The sequence below is a fragment of the Corvus kubaryi genome, unplaced genomic scaffold (genome assembly GCF_017639235.1).
Source record: "Corvus kubaryi isolate FWS band 111438036 unplaced genomic scaffold, C.kubaryi_AGA036_p1.0 68, whole genome shotgun sequence".
NCBI classification, from domain to species: Eukaryota; Metazoa; Chordata; class Aves; order Passeriformes; family Corvidae; genus Corvus; species Corvus kubaryi.
The window spans coordinates 19738430-19759268 of record NW_024582056.1 but is presented as its reverse complement, the minus strand read 5'-3'; positions in this window follow the sequence as shown (position 1 = coordinate 19759268).

Below are 20839 nucleotides of genomic sequence, written 5' to 3'. Positions count from 1 at the left end.
TCTATCAACTCATAATGAAGGAGAGGAGGCACTTGAGTCTTACACTTGTTCCACCATTTCTTTCTCTCTTGCTAGAAAGTATTTGTTCCTTTTTCCCAAAAAACTGAGGTTATCTGCTCATGTTTCTCAACTAAATTGTTAAAAATCTCCTGTGCAGGTAAGTGACTGTTTCTAAATTTTGTGCCTTGAGCTAGTGTGCTGTAAATTCTGGTGTCTTATCGAGCCCATTACAGCTTTAGTCATTATTGTCAACCCTCTCAGTGGTGTGCTGAGATGCTGAAGACCTAATTTTGTCAAACTAATTTTATCAGACTTTATTAAGTCCTCCAGTTTCTTATTAAAGAAGCAAATCTTGAAAAAATATTATACTACAACTCTGTTTTGTTTCCTGGACTGATTTTGAAGCTGTCATTCTCTTCTGGAGAGTTTTTTGAGATTTCAAATTTGGGCTACAGTAAAACTTTCTGTAGTTTTATGTATGGCTTTTTAAAGGTGAGAGATTATTTTCAATGCCAGTAGAGCCAGTTGACTGGCCCGGAGGAGGCCCACTTTCAAATCCTTTTCTTGATATTGCCATACTTAGCTGTGGTAATATCAATTACCTATTTGGGTTGTGTGTTTGTTAGAACAGTTGCACTCTGTCTATGCCATTAAACAGTGTTTGGAACAAGGACTTTCACTGGAAGATCAATGGGAGGATGGTGGGAAGAGGCAACAAACCCAAGCTGAAACATGAGAGAGTTCAAGCATGTGTAGGGACAATCTTTTTCCCCATGTCAGTATGTCAGTCAAGTATGGGAACAAGTTGCTTAGGGAGGGTGGACAAACTCTATCCTTGGCATTTCTAAAATTCAACTGCATAATGTCCTGAGTAACCTGTTCTGACCTCAGATCTGACCCTGCTTTGAGCAGAAGATTGAGCTGTAGACCTCCTTAGGTTACTTTTGGATACTGGGTAAGCAGTTTTTCAGTCCATTTATACATACATTTCTTACAGAAGCAGGAACTGTTAACGGTTCTCTAAGTTTTCACTCTAAGATTTCATCATATAGTTACTAATTTAAACATTTAACTTACTCACTTAGAATTTCTATAGAGTTTTGAAAAAATACTAAGCAAAATGCCTTTTACTTTGAGCCCCCCTTTACACAGAAAGCTGTATTAAAAACCAAACCAGAACTACACATATTAGGAAATACTTTCTTTGGGGTCCCAAAGACAAACAAAATGTGCCCAGATTTAGCTCAGAATAGACAAGAATATTTTTATGCAAGCTCAGATACTGCAGTAAATAATCTGTGTTGAACAGTTAAGTATATAATTTGCTTGTATCTATACTGTGTGCATTGCTGTGTGCCTAATATTAATAGCGACTGGAGTGAATACACATGTATATGTATATGTAAGTATCCCTAATTAATTTAGAATATGTGACTGTATCACTCCAGTAAGGTGGTGCATTTGGTTGCTATATGATTGTTCAGTGAGCAGCCTCATTTGCTCATGGAATTGACATTGTAGAATTCTGCTTTCAAATGCATTATCCATCCTGAGCAGAACACAAGCAACATAAAAACCTAAGAAAATGATTCTTCCCTGAAAGATAAATGCCACATAATTGAGTCTCTGTATAGGTTGGTTGGAGACAGTAAGAAAGAAATGTAAAACAGGATCTCTGAAACTGGTACAGCTTGTAAAATCTTGTTAAGCCATGTTAAAAAAATACATTAATGCCCCCATTAGAAGCTGCAGTTTATTTATTGCATCCTATTCTTTAGCTCTAGTAGACATAGGCTCTTTTTTAATCTTCCATCCGTCCTTCCCCCTCCCCTTTGAAAGCACACTCATTGAACTCTTGGCAATTAGTGTAATTGAAATTTATTGACAATGCGGCCGTCTGCTGAAGCTTCATTGTTCCGAGTGCTTAGTGCACAGTGCTATTGAGCAATGCCATGGCAGTGTCAGACAGCTCATACCTTGCTCAATTATATCAATGGACCAGTGACTGCCAAAGGTTCCTTTGGGGGTACGAATGTTACTTAGTGATAAGAGCCTTTCGAAACAGAATCCCTGGGCCCCATCTCTAGTGGGAGATGGAAATGAAATATGTATTTCTCTGCTGTGGAAAATTAATGTAATTGGCTCCCTTAAAAAGCTTTGACAAGTTGACCTGTTTGAAATCTGAGGAGGGCTTATACTGCAGTATCATATTATCTCCAACATAAAACCCGTCCTTTGGTGGCAGTGACAGTGGGATAAAATGGAATTTGGATAGTAATATTAAACTTCAGCTCTATTGAAGATGTTCATATGTTTTTCCATTTATAGCTGCAAGATGGGGTCTTATAGAAATCCTACCTTTTTTGTATTGCCATCTAGTCTTTTTTTTTTTTTTGTTTTGATTTATACTGGTACTGGAGAGAAAACAGAGTAAGATCTCTATACTTAGGTTTTCTTCTAAAATGTCTATTGATGGAAATTTAAATAAAACGTCAAAAGAGAATAATTGTTTTAGGCTAATTCTGAAATCAGATTTAAGCTCTCAGAAAAAAATAATCAATATATTCCTTTTACGCATAAAGATTTATAAAAAATAAAAAAATAAATAAGAGGTTTGTACAGGAGTCAAAGAACAAAGCTGAATATCCAAATATTCATTTTATCTTGTGTTTGAATATAGATGCATACAACAGTTTTGTCATTTATTGGAATTAAATTATCATGATGGAATAGGAGACATTTGAAATGGACCATATTCTGCTCAGGCTTAAGCATCATGCATTTCTACTACATTCACTGTAAAAGTGTGTTTGAAAATTAGTCAGTTGAACTAATTGTTTTTTAAGTTTTTTTTTCCAGATAATATCACGACTTGACGTTTTATTTAAAAGAATATTAAAAAAGAAAGAAGATTGAAATGGAAACCTCCACATTTAAGTAAAATTTTCATTAAATTATTATTTATTTTCCTTCTTTTCAAAACCAGAGCAAAATCTCTTTTTGTTAAGAGATGAGGGAGTAATTATTCACACTGTAAATTTTTGCATTACAGTTGTCTTTACCCTTCAACACTCAGATGAAGATCACTTATTTGTGGGACCTCAGGGAATATAGAATTCTGGTTCTCATATGTGGGAAGTTTGGGCTGGAAAATCCTCTTTTGTCACTTAAAGAGATTCTCCAGTAATGAGAAGAGGCATCTCTGGAAGACTGAAGCACCTGAAATGGCGGAGTCCTGGGTGAAAAAAATGTAAGACAGGAGAGTGGGAGTTTAGTTGAGATAAAGAAAAACTTCAGCAGAGATAATGAGGTAAATTATTTGTTATTGTTCTTTAAAAAAGAAGAGAAAACACCCCAACAAGCAAAAATCAGATAAAAAAAAAGATTGAACAAGTCTCCTTTGATTTTTGTGGAGACAGAACTTGGTGACTACCTATGATTTGAAATGTTTCATCTGACTATATCCCTGTGTCTTTGCTAGTCCTGCATTGGAAGAGCACCTTTCCTGGTTTCAGTTTGGATGCTGTCAAAATTTCTTGAAGGTATCTTTCAAGGTTTAGAGTACTGTTAAATTAGGATTAAAACCTCTGTCCAGGATTTTTTTTCAGACCTAGGATAATCCTGCTTTTCTTTCAAAATTACTGTTTCTCAGATTGTAGCTGTCCAGAACAGCTACAGTTGAACTCCCTGATATGTTTCTTCTAGTGTTAAAAGCTTCAGAAAGAACTCTAGACCTTTGTAACGCAAAATTTATCCCACCAGATATAAAATATTTCAACATACTTCAGCAGTGCCCTGAGTCAGACAATACTTCAGTCAGTCCAGTACTTCAACAATGTCCAGAGTCAATTATCTCTTATTTCTGGAAAAAGTTATGGGGAAGGAATGCAAGAGTTTAAGAATTAAAGTGTCAATATTTGAGTGCAGATACTTTAAGTGAATTTGTTTAAATAAAGAAATAATTACTTTAATATTTTAAAATTATTGTTATTTAGTACTACCAGTATTATTAGGATTTAGTATTATCACAGAATACATTTGTATTTAGTTAACTGGAAGTCTACCTTGATAAACTAGAGTTTTGTATGGAGTATCTGAATCTTACACTGAGTGATTTCTTTATGTAGTTATCACCCGTTGATTGCTGGATGGTAAACTAGTTGGTAAAAGAGTAATCCTTTATATCTCAGACAAAGATGATGCAATTAAAGCTCAGTCATCAAACCCATCCTACAGATCTTCCAACCATGATCATCTTTCTTCTGTTTCTCTGGAAGAGAATCATGCAGAAGATAAATATATATAATACTGGATTATTTATATAACTTTAAATCATTTCCTTTAATCGCATTAAACTTCAGTGAATGTTGTACATGTGATGAATTTAAAGCTTTCATCCTAACGTCATAAAGTTCTTTCAGAGCCTGTACCAGAGAGCGATCGTTCTGAATTGCTACTAACTAATGAAGGCATGCAATTATTTTAAATGTTCCTCCAAGGGATTCTCTTGGTAAAGTATTTTAAATTCATATATAAAAAATTAATGGCAACGTGATTTTAACTTCCTCTGCATCTGGGCTGACTGCAGTCATTACATAGAGAAAATTATTCAGATATCTTTATTAAAAGTATAGCATTGAGATGCACACTTCTTTGTGCATCATAAATTGCTCTTCTGGACTTCATAATATTGCCACACAGGGAAATGCACTTTACCTAATACTGGTTTAAATAGTCTGTATTTAGTTTTAGGATTACTGCTTTCCTTTCATGCATTCTGCATACTGGTAGATGTTAAGATTATGCAACTTGCTAGCACCTTTAGGGGATAACTATGGTCTGAAACAATATATAGTAGGCCTGAAAGTATTTTAAAGTACTATTATTTTTTTTAATTCCCTCACTGCTGTGGACATATTAAATTATTTTAGGCATTTTGTGGATTAATTAAAATGTCCATGGCATTATCAGTGCAAGAAATGGGTAGGCAGAGGGGGAAGAAGGAGAGAGGAAGAAGAAACTAAATATGAAACTCTTGTACATGAGTACATGTGCATCTGGAGGAAGAAAAGGATCCCCATAGCTGTAAACCTGGTTACATCTGTTCTAAAACCTCATAAATTTCTGCTTAGCAGTCCAGCTGGGCGGAATCTTAAAAGAACATCAAAAAGATACTCATCTTGATAAAACAATTATGTTGTCAGTTCCCTTGATCAGCACAAGCTTGACAAAGCATGCTCCAAACTTGTAATTTTAGCCTAGAGCTCACACAACTTGAAGAGGTGATCCATGGAAAGGAATGAATTATCTGAAGATAGGGGTTTTCATGAACTGTAGCTTAAGCACCAAATCTTGGCCTGCAGTTATTTGAAAGTTGGGCGGTTCCAGCCCTGGGGTGGAGAGAGAGAATAATATTTAGGCAGTGAATGTATTTCTGCTCCCAGCTGACAGCTCCATACCATAACTGTCAGCCGTGACATCTATCTTAAGAGCGTAGCACTTTTCAAGTTCTTTTGTGTCTGTCACTCAGCTATGGACATGCTGTGAAATCCTGGCCTGGCAGACAAAACTCTTGCTGACTACCTGGATTTCATGCCCTCTGTGTGGAGTGGGGGAGAAGCTCTTTCGACTATGTGTATTCCTTTCTGCCAGAAGTCTCACCCCAGGCCTGAAAGGTTGATGTCTATGACCAACGTGAAAGGGGACATGAGTGAAGCAGTTGCACAGTAAAGAGAAGAAGGAAATTTTGTTTGAATCTTTCCTTTTGTGCTTGGACTGGGGCTGGGATAGGAAACTATGTAGTGCTCAATGAAAGAGAAAGGAAAACTCTAGGAAACACCCTGCATGAGGTGTGTGTAACCCAGCAAGAATTTGGGGGGAGTATCCACATACTTACATAATGCTTAAGATTGGTTATGCATCTCAAAATATGACAGTTTTAATTATGGAGGTTCTGTTGTATTCTTTTTCTTACATTCTTCCTGGAAATAGAAAATAAATTCCTAACAGATTTCAAGTTAAAAAAAAAAAAAAATCCAGTGTTGTTCAAATTCCATTTTCTAAGCTGACATAATTGAAATATAAATTTCTAATTTTTACTTAAGTCTTATTTAAAGGTCATGAAGATGAAATATTTATAGAGCCAATGCCGTATGTTTTGGATTTTGTGACACGTAATGTTGCATTGAACCAATGAAAGATGGCAACTTGACAGAGATACATGTATTAGATTGGAGCAGTGCTGAGTGTTTTCCTTGAAGTTTTGCTAGTTCACTGCCTGGTGCTTTTTAATTCATGCTCACACATAAATTTGACACATTGAAGTACTGAGTATTCAGCATTAGGTTTCTGATAGAGCAAATGCAGTCCCTTGGCTGTCCAAGAGTATAAGTGGTTTGAAACATGATCACAACGCCTGGGAGAAATCCTTCTAATAGGCACTAGAGAGAGTCGGCATTTTTAAAGGATAAAAGCATATGGTAGTCATACAAGAAGGTGCTCCTCTGAGACAGAATTAACATGAGATATTGATAGTAGTACTTTCAGATTAATGTGTTGCATAGTCATTACTAGTTTCGTTTGCATTTACTTAATGCATTTCTTCCCAGGTACTTACTTACCCAATAGGGACTGTCTTCTAATAAACACAGTGATATGTGCTGTAAGATATGTTCCGGCATATTCTCTGGAAAACATGCTGGGAGGGCTGGAATACCATTGGTTGGAATGAAAGGGCAGAAATAACCTGTTGAAAGATTAAAAAAGAGTTCTTTGCTATGGCTTATTGAAAAGCTTACAGTAAAGCACCATAGATTTGCTAAGAGATCTTATCTTTTGGCCTCCCATCATTGGAGTAGTTTTTGCATGTTTGCCTGTGCCTTTGCAAGCTCCCTTAGAGCATGCCATTAGAGTGCTCTTTGGCAGAAGAGAATGAGAGATGCAAGAAACATGTTGCAATTTTTACAAAAAAGTAAATGATTTGTCAGTAAAAGGTTAGTAGCATTTGTTAAGCAATGAGCTTTGCCTTCATGCAGGTATCATTGGCCTCAAAAACATGGCTTAATGACCAAAAAAAATGGAAAAGATGTGTGCAGATGAGTTTAAACAATGTACTGGTATAAAGATAAAAATGTTACTGCAGTGCTGGGCAGTATTTCAGGTCTATCAAAAGATTAAGTTATTTTTTAGGAACTAACAGTTTAAAAAAAAATGTCCAAGAACCTCAAAAAAAGTATACTATATTTAGTGAGCTAAATTAAAAAAAAAATTAAATCTGACCAATATTTTAATTCTGAAATGATTCTATAACCTTCTGCTAGTGAGAAGGGTTGATTTGTTTCTTTTTTGCCTCTGCTACAGATCCTTTGGAGGTTTGTGTCCTGGGTTCCTCTCACCTACCCTATTTTGGACAATCAGTCTTAAAACCCTGTTGGCACAGAATCCTGAACTTTTGTTTCTTTTCACAGGGCAAAACAGGAACAGGAATTTCTTTCCAGACAGGGAGTATCATGCATTATGCGGGGTAATGTGCATTATGGATCGGCAATATTAAAAACTGGAAAATCAAACAAACAAGCAACCCTCCATAATATTCATAAATCCTCCTAAAACTAAGCCAGAAGAAAACAAGTCTCAAATCAGCCAAATAAAATAGCAATAATAATATTTTAAAAAAGGCCAAAAAGTTACAACAAAAGGTAATTGCATGTTTCCTTTTTAGTATGTCCAGGGACAGCCTATTGTGTAATAACTGAAATTTTGGTCAATCACCATCTGTGCTAAACCAGTGCAGTGTGAAAAGCAAATCTAATGGTATTTATTTTTTCTAAGGAGTTCTTGTATTTTGTTTACTAATTCTGATAGACCCTGAAATAGTTTTCTTTCCAATTTTGTGCTGAGAACAAGAAAGCTGTTCAGGTTTGCCAGACAACTACATCATCACTTTCTCTGTAACTTCATGCCATAATTTGAAGAATCTACTGGGTGTGTTTCTTGCCGTAATGTAAGTAATAAAACTCAGTGTTTCTTTAGTATGTGCCTGTATTTGCTATTGTGGAGGTGTTGGCAGTGTAAGAAATACTGTATGTTTTCTAGTATATGAGACAAGTAACGTTGTTTGTTGGTGTTCCCTTTTTTTTTTCTTTTACAGGAGGGTGGATTTTGTCAGGGAAGTCAGAAAAAAATGTTGACTGAGTAGTCCCGATTTGTAAATTACATCCATTTAGAAAGGTTTTATGTAGTCCTACTCTCACTAAAGTAAGTCACAATGATGATTGCTTTGAGGGGAGGAGAAATAGGCCATTGTATTTTCAGTGTTTTCAGAGTCACTAGAGAAACAAGAATAATTTTGAAAGAGGCAGGTGAATTTAGAAATCCCAAAGGGAGTATTTATAGACATTTCTTAGTATGCAAGATTTTTATATGAATTAGTATAAATAGTGCTGGCTTGCTGAGACACGGATTACAGTAAATTTACTGATTTTATATGTAAGCAATCTCACTTATGTAGGAAAACAAATGCATATCAATGTGACTAACCTCCTCTGAAATTTTTCCATGTCATTCCATAGGAACCATAAATATGAAGCAGAATGACATTAACCTGATTTTTTTAATACCAAAGACAGCAAGTGGAAAAATGTCATAAAATCAGATTTTGTATGACTGTCACAACTTGTCACCTACGTAATTTATGCTGTAAAAATATGAATAGAGCAGGATGCTATACATGATTTATAAAGATATAAATAGTAAACAGTGCTTGAAATGTATATATTTTTTATTGCTAGCTATTCTCTAACCCCATTGTGTAATGCTGAGAATTGAACTTGTTTCACAATTTTTAACTTTTTGTCTTCAGCAAATCAGTCACATTGGAGAGGGGCACACTGAACTGGCAGGCAACTGTGAGACCAGCTAGATTTCTGTAACTTAACAATCAGGATAAATTAAAGAGCCATGTAAATACAGCTTCAGACTATTAATAGGTGGCATTGATGTCGTATTTTAAACCATAAAAATATGGAAAATGTGGGAACTTTTTGACAGGTGATATTTTGTCTGTGTTGAAGAACTCTCTGGCTGTACTTTCGAACAGTGTGAATTTCCTAAGTCTTGAGAGGAAATAGAAAAAGGTGTGCTTTCAGGGTAAGAGGCTGGGGCAAGAAAACTACCATAATTTTTAGGGGTGCAAAGCTTATGAAGGTCATCAGTGAGTTGTGAGTGTGATTTTTTTTGGTTATTAATTGAGAATGTATTGTATTTATAATGCTATATTGGGTCTCTGTGACTGATATACAGCTACTGATACAGTATTGATCATGAAATCTTTTGTAGCAGGGGTATGTAGGCATGTCAGTAAGTAAAGTTCATTTGCTGTGGTTCCCATGTGAGTCTCATTACTGATTTCTACCCAACCCTTAAATGGCTTCGTTAGGCATTAAGAACAGATCTTGCCCTTAGACATAGGGTCATTTCATAAGCTTTACTTAGCCAGACTTTCCATGCTGCCCCCCAAGCCAGCCTAAATTATTATTATTTTACTATTATTATTATTGTTATTATTATTTTTGAGTAGGTTTCTTGAGCTAGGGTATCAAATGTTGTATATCTTGGGGAATATTTTAATATCACATTATTTCCATCTCTGGGTAATCATCTGTCACTTTAAATACCAGTGTCAAGTAAAGACTCCAAGTCCCTGAGGCCAAAAAGCTCATGCTTTTCTCCACTATAAATTAGGGCACATTAGGACTCACCTTTCTTACCGTTTGTATTTTATCTCATTCTTGGTGCTGATGACCACCTGAACAGAAGGTCTTCCTTGAGGGAGCTAATATTTAGTTATTGTCTAATTTCTGGAGGAGGAAAAGGAGACTTGGATGGTGCCATGGAATTTGGAGGAGGTATTAAGAAAGCCTCCTCTTTGCTGCTTCTAAAGGCTCAAACTGCTGCATTACTACATTATTGATTGCTTGTTCCTTTCTAAGGAGTCTCCTAATGCAGCTGGAATTGCCAGGTGTCAGGAGAGAGGTGATACTAGGGAATTGCTGACCTGAATAGAGGACAGTTGCAGTATGAGGGGGATCCCATGGGCTCATTTTCCAGACATCTCTCTCATTTACATATTTTGTGTTGAAAAACCATGCAAGAGTTATTGTGAAGACAAGCTGGAGCTGTTACTGGATAATCAATGTTAGGGTTGATTGGATATTGCAGATTAGTGGAGGCACTAAAATGTTGTCAAGTGTGTAGGCAGTGAATCTTGTAAACTTGTTCAAAGCTGCTTTTAAAGGAGACATTTTTTTACCGCATAAGAACAAATCCATGTTGACAAAATTCAGATGAGCTGAAAACAAGAATTTACATGGCTGTGTAGAATCCTAGGATCATTAAGATTGGAAAACACCTCTAAGATTATCAACTCCAACCACCATCATCATCATGTTCACCACCAAACCATGTTCTCAGGTGCTATATCCACATGTATTCTGAACACACCCAGGGACTATGACTCCACCACTTCCCTCGGCAGCCTCTTTCAGTGATTGAAAAACACTTTCCATGAAGAAATATTTCCTAATATCCAATCTAAACCTCTCCTAGCACAACTGAAGCTATTTCCTCTTATCCTGTCACTCGTTACCTGTGAGAAGAGACTGACACCCACATGACTACACCCTCCTTTTAGGTAGTTGTAGAGAACAATAAGGTCTCCCCTGAGTCTCCTTTTCTCCAGGCTAAAGAACCCCAGATCCCACAGCTGCTCCTGATAAGACTATCCCTCCTTCAGAGGCAGACTCTCTGTGTTTCCTAACATAATGTCTCTCTCAGCTGCTAGGATGTCTGTCAGAGTTGACATGTTGCATAACTTGATTTTGGACTCTCCTGCAGGTACCATCAGAAGAGAGAAGTGGCAGCCTCCATGCCTAGAAAGACCCTTCATCTGACACCTCCAGTTTCTCTGCTTTTGTGGAAGGGACAGATAGTGCAGGTCATTGCACAAAGCAAATATAGGTCATCTTTTCTTTTTTTCCCATTAGTGCCAAGCCAAGTCTGGGGAGGAAAAGAGGATAATGGAAAACCCCTGAAAATGCAGGAGCAGTGAATATTTTGCTCAAAGAGGTGTGCAGAGCCATTAGGAACTCTAAAGGTTATATTAATTACAGATCTTTGATGTGTGGATGAAGAGCCAAGAAGCTTCATGGAGCTAGTAATTAGTTAATTAGTTCAGATTTGATAAGAAATTGTAAGTTCTATACAACATGTTAGTCAGCAGGAGCTTCTAAAGCGGGGGCCAGGTTTATCTTTGTATGTCAGTCAGAGTTGGCACAGTGAGTTGCACACACCTTACTTAATGGGAGGTCAGAAGGCTTGCCAAATGTGTAATAGAAATACAGTTTTTTCAGTGGTATTTTGGCATCAAGGCCATGATTTTTGTTTCTTTTTTTTTTGACTCACATAAGTGTTTAAGACGGCTAAGAGCAGTTATCAAGAGAGAAATGTTAAGGCCTCAAAATTTAAGATGTCTCCTCAGGTCTCAAGAGGAGCTAAAGCAATACACTGTTTATGCAAAAGATATTCTTTAGTTAAACATCTCATTTTGTACAATAACAGACAAGAATGAAATTCAATTGGAAGGCCTGTGTAGTGGTTTGGTCCAAAATACTCATTACTGTTTATCTGCTGTGAGATAAGAGTTAGGAGAAATGCAAAACAGGCACCAAACTTGAAAGAATATAAAGAAGTTTATTAACAGACCTAAAAGAAGAAGGAAAAAAAATTATACCACCTTCAGAACTCTCCTCCTCCCCCCACCTTCCTCCCTTCTCCCACTGACAATGTAAAAAGACAACCCTTAAGATGTTCAGTATGTTTACCACTTCCATAATAACCTTGTTCAGTCCATTTAGAAAGAGAAGTCTCTTCTTGCTCATGCTATGAAAACATTATCACAACGAGACAGCCACCCACTTCCAAATATTGTTCAGTCCATTTAGGAAGAGGAGTCTCTGCCTGCGTGTGAGTCCTTTCCCCCGACTTGCAGCTTTTCCCGCAACTGCTTTCGAGGGTCCACTCTTGAAGTTTTCTGGGGTACAATTTTAAGGTTGAGCCGTTCAGAAACAAAAACAGAGGCCCTTCTCCTTCCCTGGGAGCAAAGGGTCTTCATCATCTTCATCGTTAGGACTATCTCTGGGAGCATCTCTAGGAACTGAGGTTTTCTCCTTTCCCATTTGGAGCAAAAAGTCCTCATCTGGTTCATCTCTCCCTGTCCAAACTTCTCATGAAATTACAGCTGCGTCAGCATCTGCCTATCTCAGCGCAGGTGCTTTTGCTCACGAGTTGAACACTCCACCCCCCATATCTTCATGAAATTACAACAGGATACTCTGATATATCATAGCTTCACAACAGAATTTCAGCTTTAAGCATCTCCTCTCTCTCTTCCCTCAGGTTTTCAGCTCTTCACAGCAGTAAAAGGGTTAATCTCACCTCGGCCTTGCAGCTTTGCAGCTGGAATGTTGAATTTTTCTTATCGCAGTGGAGAGGGGGGAGAGCCGAGCCGCTCCGGCTGCCCACGGCAAGGCAGTGGGGGGGGGGTTCCACGGCTGGAACAGGTCCATGGCTCCAGGATGGCCGTGGCCCGGCCCGGCCTGGCCCAAGCAGGGCCTGGCCGGGCCCACTGGGCCCTGCTCGGGCCCTGCAGCCACCTGTCCCAGCGCCGGAAACGAGAGAGAGCTTGGAGGGGGAGTTTGCCTATTCTTAAATGTGGATCACAGAAGTGATCACAACTTTAAGTGGCTTAGAGAATTGTCCATATTCAAACTGGCCAGCTGATAGGTTCTATCAGTTCCCAGAGGAAACTGTAAGCACCCCTTAGCAAGGACGTCCCTTCCGGGACTATGCTTGCTAACCTATGACAGCCTGGAACATGAACTAAAACATCTGGTTGTTTTTTTCAGGTTTCCACCAGTTCAAGTGTAGTGTCGATTATGTTTTGTGCCAGGGTTCTTCCTTTTATGAATGTATACGGTGAGAGGTCTCCTTTGTTGCATTTTTCTAGTTGGATATTTAAAGTACTAACATTGGTTTTAGGCTTTGTGGCATACTTCTCTCCTGAAGCAAAATGAACTGCTCTAATAAATATGACTGAGAGCTTCACAGCAGACTGATTCAAAGAGCTGGTTATGAGGAATCATAAGAGCTGAATTCATCCCTGCTCACTTCCCTGCTTTGCTTTTTGGCTCTTCTAAAGAAAGAAGAATGCTGAGTCTGGAGTTCCTGAAATGCTGGCTGTGTATAAGCACAGGATGTGATGTAAAGATCAGCATTGTTGCAGTAAAGTATTTATGCTATTATCCAAACTTATTTGTTGGTGTTTAAGAGAAATTTTACATCAGAGTATTGAGTGAATGCCACTTCTGCAGTGACTGAACACAGTGTACGTTATTTAACCCGCCCTTCCACACAATTACACAGTAACATACCACATGTGCATGCAGGAGTTTGTTGTTGCATGAATATGCTAATATGTTTGTCTTGAAGTGCCACAATTTTCTCAGCATGGTGCTGAGTGTATGGCCCCTTTATTTCATACTGTCTATACTTGCTCTGTTACTTTTCCATGGAACTTCTCACAGGACTATATCTCAGACATCTAGGGCTTTCAGTAATGCTGCCAGAAGACAAGTCAGGACAAATAGGGAGATCATGTACTTATACTGTCTCCAGAGAATGTTAATATCCTATTTCTGGGGTCTGGAGAGATGTACTTTCAAAAGTATTGCTGGTGTCAAAGGCAAGTTGTCCAAGTGGCCATTTGTTAGCAGTTCTTCCTCTCACGTTTCCAACTAAGCCATTGGAAGGGATTGATAAAAATGTGTCTTTCAGATCAACCATGAATTTTTTTTCTGACTCCTCAAACCACTGAGGCACTGTTCAAATCTTAGAACTGCCATCTAAAAGTGTATTATCATGTCAGAGACGCGTACTGGAGGCAGCACTGAAAGCACTGCAGCCATGATGAGGAGGTCCTGGGTCAGTATAGTTTTGATCCCATATAGACAAATTGCTTTCTTCACTGATGGAGAATTTCTGGCTTGTATAGTAAGGAAGACAAAATTAGCAATTCCAGGTAAGCCGATAAGACTTTCATGCCTGGATCCAAATTTTTAGCTATCAGTAGACAGATTGGTTCTGTGGTCCATGATTTACCTGAACAGCCCAGTTGGCTGAGGTGTAAACTTGCCTCCTGCTAGGCAAGTTGTGTCTGTAAAAGCAAGTTGAAATCTGTTGTGTTTACAACATGAGGACAGGAGGCACTATATGCACAAATGACACGGACCATACTTTTTTGGATTGCCTCTTGTAGGGCTTGTAATACAATCCACTAATACTATAATAAAAATCAACTTTGTCTTCTAGAACGAACATAAGTTTGGGAAACCATGAAGTGGTCAGCATTCAGTTTTTCTGTGACTGTCTGTAGCTAACTAGTGCAGTAGTGCTGTGGAACTCCATTTTCCATCTATGTTTGGCCCACATTTTGGCCAATTATATGAACACCATACAAGTTAAAAAAATGTTTAGTGTAGATTACGCACAGAAGATTTTTTGAGCACTTCTGGAGTTAATATTTAAATATATATTTAAATTGTTTCCCCCCCTAGATCTATGTGTGTTTTAGAGAGTTGGTTTTCTTTAGGAGATAATTATAAGTCAGTTTGAATTTTTCCCTTAGGGGTTTTAAAAATGTTAACACCTACAGAAACGGTATTAAGACCCATTGTCTTCATTGTCTGAATATTTTGTAATCTGTCTGAGCCAATCTTCAATTTAAAGGTGGTTTATTTTTGTACATCGAACATCAAAAGAAGTTTCTTTGGTAATATTTAAAATATGTGCTTTGCTTTTTTGTCTCTTCTTTTTTTTTCTTTCCCACTGGCACAGTGTTTTGTATGCTAAAATTATTTCAAGGGAAGATCTTTGCTTTAGAAACTCACTCTTCATACATATGCCTGAAGTCAAGAAAAGCATACTACTGTTTATTCCATGAGATCACACAGCCAATTAATCAAGATTTGAATGAGTATCAAGATGTAGCCTTCATTCTGTCTGTTTATTAACTTTCATTATGTGTAAATCTAAGTTGTAATTGTTAACAGGATAGATTATGCTCTAAAGTTTTTTTCCTATAACAGCATTCCTTCACAGTTCCCCTTATTAAAGCGTACCCAGGGTGATATATTATGTTAAGAAGGTTTAAAACATAAGGTGACAATGACCTTCCCTTTAATTAACTATGATGGAAATAAAGGTGAGAACAATGATGATGAAGCTCTGCTGGAGACCATAAATCATGTGCTGTAGTGGTTAGACAGGACACAGCCACAAAAATAACCTTGCAATTCACAGGTTAAATGGCTCTTCCATTGTGCTACATTCACTATTGTTTTTATTTAAATACATACAGATAACTTTCATTTTATGGCAGTGTAAAAATTGTCCTTTACTAAAAAAATGAGTTCTGAATACGCTTGAAAATGTTTGAATATTTTTGGTTAAAATATTACTCAATATTCCAGCTTTTAAACAGCAAATTGGCTTATGCAGCAATGGAAAGTCAGGATACTTCTGTGTTTTCCTCCATAAACCTATGCTGTAAAGGACTGAAGATGGTCTAATGTTTTGTTGTAAAATAGTTCTTTGTTTGTCCTAAAGATTCTGGACTTTCACCAGGCGAGATGAGCTTGTCAATTGTATTCTTCAAGGTCTGAAAACACTTTCCAACTTCATTAAGTAGGTTTCAGAAGATATAACATGTTCTTAGCAATAAGACTGCTTCTTTTTCTAAATACATCCCTTTATCTGAATTATAGTTCACTACCATTTAGTATACAAACAGAGTTTGCAATATAATGGGAACAATTAAATTTGAATTGCAGTTCAACAGAAGTCATAAATACATTGACTAGGGTCAAATACTGCACAATAAATTAAGCACGACTTCTGTCACCTTGACTACCAACATTGCAGAAAAGATATTAAGGGCTTCCTGGTGAAATTCTGTTGGACAATGCTGTAAGATTAGAATATATTCAGAAGCCTCCATTTTAGATTAAAACAAACAAGCAAAAAAACCCTAATGAAAGTTCACAGACGATTTTGAGCTTCCTTTATGTTTTATATCTCTTGATTTCTCCAAGAAGAGAAATGTCTCTTCAGTCTTTGAGACTGGTAAATCTAAACGTAGAAAACAAAGTCTGGTGGAAAAAAAAATGATAAAAGAGTTCAAAGTGGATGTTAACAGGCATTAAGCAAGAATTTTGTGATATTTTGCAACTGATAAGAAAGAGGTAGGTCGTCTAGAACTGAAAATATCTGAAAGAAATTAGTATAACAACAGCAAGTCCAAAATTAGCTATCCATTCTTTTCTGTGTTGTAATGCCAGCAGTCATTGCTGGGGTAAGTTTTGGGTGGTAACTTTTTTTTTTAATTTCAAGATAAGAATGTGGAGTTTTATCTTATGATAATTTCCAAGTGCTTCAATTTAGCATTTTAAGATAAATCATCAGAGAACTTTTGGCTTTTTGAAGTGCAGAAACATAGATGAAGAGATCATGGGATCATGGATGGAGAGCTAGGTGTCTGGGAATTATTTTTGAGTAGACTGACTCCCTAGGGCAGTGAAATGTTTTATAGTTAAGTGACATTGTTTAGTTGATTGTCCCTTTATGTGGTTAAACAGAGTGTGTAAGAAGGGGAATAGTAAATCATATTGCTTCAGTATGTCTTATGCATAACACTTAAGAAGAACATTTTTTTTTAAAGTATGCAATCTGCATTAGTCCTTCCTCTATGTTGGCATGTGGGTGGCAATGCACACAGATTTTGAGACACAGAAATGTTACTGAGTTTGAACTAAGTTACTTTGTGTGCTGGGATATCTGCAAGTGATGCACTCCGAGTTCTGTAATAATTTTTCCCTGGATGTCCAGTCCACAACACAGTGGGAATATTACTAAAATATGTGTTTCTCTGGCACCTTCCTGCATATGTTGAGCAAGTACCACGAGTGACTGGGATATCATCAATTCCAAATGTATCAGCAATATTAGGGAACTGATGAGTCAAGATACCTCCAAATGCTCACAGTATTATTCTGTACTGCGTAGTCCTGTAAGTCAGATGATAATAGTGATAATTCCTTCTCTACAAACCCTTAATGGTGGTTGTGATGCTTGCTATTGATCAAGAAATGTTACACCGATGTAGGCAATGATGCTCAGCATTCACCACAGCTCATACTTTTTCACACTTCTGTTTACCCTGACTTGAGCAGTAGATGGTGCCTGATGCTTCTAACCTGTCCTGACCTCTACACAGACAGTGAAGGGGGAGAAAAGTCCCTTCCAGCTCTACAGGTAATTGACCCTGGAAAAGAATTCATGCTCTAGTGTAGCACAGAACAACAAATGTTCAAAGCATCTTCTGGACAGGGAAATAATACAAGAGTATTTATTTAGGTTAGGCAGAAAGGTCAAAATATTGCCCAGTCCCTAAAAGACTAACCTCATTCCAACATTTTTACACTTAATGCATCCCAACCATTTTGGTTGCTATTGATCTCCTTGAAACGCTGAATTATTTCTTTCAACAAGCTACTTCAGTATTTCTGTAAGAACTTCTATCTCAATCTGCTTTTCATTCTTTGGAGCTTATTTTCTCCCTTAATAAATGTTTCCAATGGAGAATATTTTTGCTATACCAAGATATACACCAAGATTTGTAAAGGATAATATTCTGGTGCTGGTGCAACACACTCACATATTTTACTAAAAGGACAAATTTTGAGTCATTGGAGGAAAATGCTAATGTCAGAGTGTTGGAGACTTGGTGATGGGGTAAAATGCTGTAAAAGTATAGCAGAGGTGTCAAGCATTGAAGGCAGAGGTGGTGATAGCCAGGGACAGATCATAGCTTGGCTTCTTCCTGCAAGAATGGCAACAAATTTCACAGTTTCAGGCCAGAATGAGATATTAATTTTCTTAGTTTGATTTTCTGTGAAGTAGCTGGTCAATATTCAATCTTTCACAAACAATAATAAGAGGAAGTCTTTGAAGGAAAATGAGAAATTACTTTGCTGCTGCTCTCACTTTGCTGCTTCCCTCAGTCTGCAAAGTTTTCGGCTGTTGTAATCCAATCTTTTTAGGAAAGAAAGAATTTTTTACCACTGGTATTAGTTAATATGATTACTTAGATGGGATTCCCTCCTACTACTTTATTGCCTTTTTGGTTGACCTTACTATTAGAAGAGATAACTTTCTACAAGATACTTTGATTACCTGTTTTTCATAATCTTGCATTCATGCCCTGACCTAATTAAGTGGTTAAATTCCATAATATTTACTTGGTATTTCATAGGCCTCCCACAATTCCTTACTAATTTTTCTTGTCTGTACATTGTCTTCACCTGGCCCCCAAGTTTTTCTCTGTATTTCATTTTCTCTTTCTTATTAGAATAAGAACTGCTTATTATTAGAATAAGAAGTACTTCAAGACTCATACCCACATTGGAGCCGAAAGTCATTTGTGGTTAATGTGCTGAAGCTGAAAAGTGGGTTTTTTTCTCAGCACTTCTTCTGACTTCCGTATTTTTAGTACAAAGGCAGAAGTTGTTAACTTCTGTATTGGAAAGTTGGAAGAAAAATTGATAGTACTGAATATATTATAAATAAGGTAAAGAAGAGACATAAACAAGGGACAAAGATCAGAAATTATGCTACTTGTAAAAGTATCAGATCAGCTTATTCATGACAAGGAAAGGGTAAGGAAAGAGAGAAGGAAGTTGCTGCAGGTTTACTTGTCTAATGACTGTCAGACACTTAGGAAAAGTGCCTATGAAAATGCATAGGTATAGATTTAAGAAATGTGGTTGGACTTGCTAAATTGAAAATAAACATTGACTATTTATTCTCTGTCAAGAGAAAAATGTTCCTTTTTGATGACTGGGGTTTTGTTTATTTGGCTTCTGATTTTTTTTTTTTAGTGCAGTTGAATGAAATTCTCTTGTCTTAAACTGGAGTCCCAACTTATTTTAGTTTTGGGCAGCCAAAGTGAATATTTACGAGCACATTTAATGTCCAGAATTTTTTAGGGAAAAAAAACTTGGCTGAGAATCTGACTGGTATCATGCCATAATTTCTTCCCTTGGAAACTGTGAAGGAACGTGAGCTGCATATGCAGTTCAGTGGCAGGAGTCTGTTTTTGTAGTAGTTTTAATGAAAACAGTAACATCTTGTGCATTTTTAGAAGGGTGTAGAAGTAGAAAACAAACTTTTCGGTGCTAATTATTGGGCAGGCACAAAATGTAATTCAGCAAATCTCAATTTGTTGAGATCCCTCAATAAAGGGGCTGCCAGCCAGTTGCATGCATTATGTGCTTGGTCTGCACGTCTGCAGGGGACTGTGCATTGCACACCAATTGAGAGTAGATTCTTGGTGCATGACATGCATATGCTGTATCTGCATCCTCCTGATTAATTAAGATGAATTAGATACAACCACTGTTTTAATATTGGACTAGGTTCAAGCACGTTATTTCAGGTAGAATGTCACTGTCTCAGAAATGGCATTCACCTTACTGAATTCTGTAATGTAGGCACATATTTAGGGTTCACAATAAAATGAAAAGTTTTTTTTAATATTGTGGAGGAAGGGAGATAACTATGAAGGTTTGATGCTGGGTTTTTTTGGCTTCTGTTGAGTCCTATTTAGGACAGAGGGCAAGAGAAGTTGATTTCACAGTTTAAAGTCTAGATATCACGGTAAGAAATTTTATGAGCAAAGGGTGATGTTTTAACACTTTTTTTTTTTTTAAGATTGCACTTAATAATAAAAAAGTTGAGGGTTAGTATGTGAATCAACAGGTATGTCTTATCCCCATGAGCTTTCTAAAATATGATTGAGTTTGATTGTAACTTTTTCTTTCATTCCATACTAGGATGAGAAGAAAGATTTATGGATTGTTAATAAAGGGGAAGATTATTGAAATCAATGCCTTTTGATTAATTTCAGATTTCAAAATCAGGAATTTTTGGGGCATTGTTAATAAAACTTCTTTAGTTAAGGAAGCAGGGAAATGGGAAAGCCCCACTGACTGTTATAATTGAGGAAAAGGTTGTCTTTATAGGAGCTCTAGTGTCAAAGTTTCATATGGTTTCCTGACTTTGGCATGAAATATGTTGTTCTAGACTCTCTTGGAGAGATTGCAAGAGCCTTGGAGTTTTTCTAGGAAATTCTGAGATTTGTGCAAAATGTGGTTAGCATCCCTAGTTGTCACTTAGGATAATTGCTGAAAATTTTGGTTTATATTGTCTTTCTTTTTTCAGTTGAGGGCTGGTAAGAGAACCAGTCAAGTGGCTTAGAATGAGAAATAACAGTGGGCTTAGAAAGTCCAGTAAATCAAAACCTCCTACCGAAATACTCAGTAAAATTAGCTGCAATATAGTATTAATATCTGTCATGGTACCAGTGGGTTGATAGGAAATTGTATTCTGAATCACTAATTACAAAAAGCCCATGAAAGAAAACAAAGCTCTGTGCAACTAGAATTTGTATTTGAACAAGTGAAAGTCAAATAAATTTGACTGGATCTTTTAAAAACCAGATTTTACTTGGTTTGTTACCATTTTAATTTTTCCCCATACTTGGTGCTAATCAGGCATGACAAATAGGCTCACCTTTGAACACACTTTGCACTAATAATGTCATAAAGTAACTCCCTTTAATTGGTACCTCAGGCTACTCTCATCAAACAAGCTCATAAAAAGAAACTAG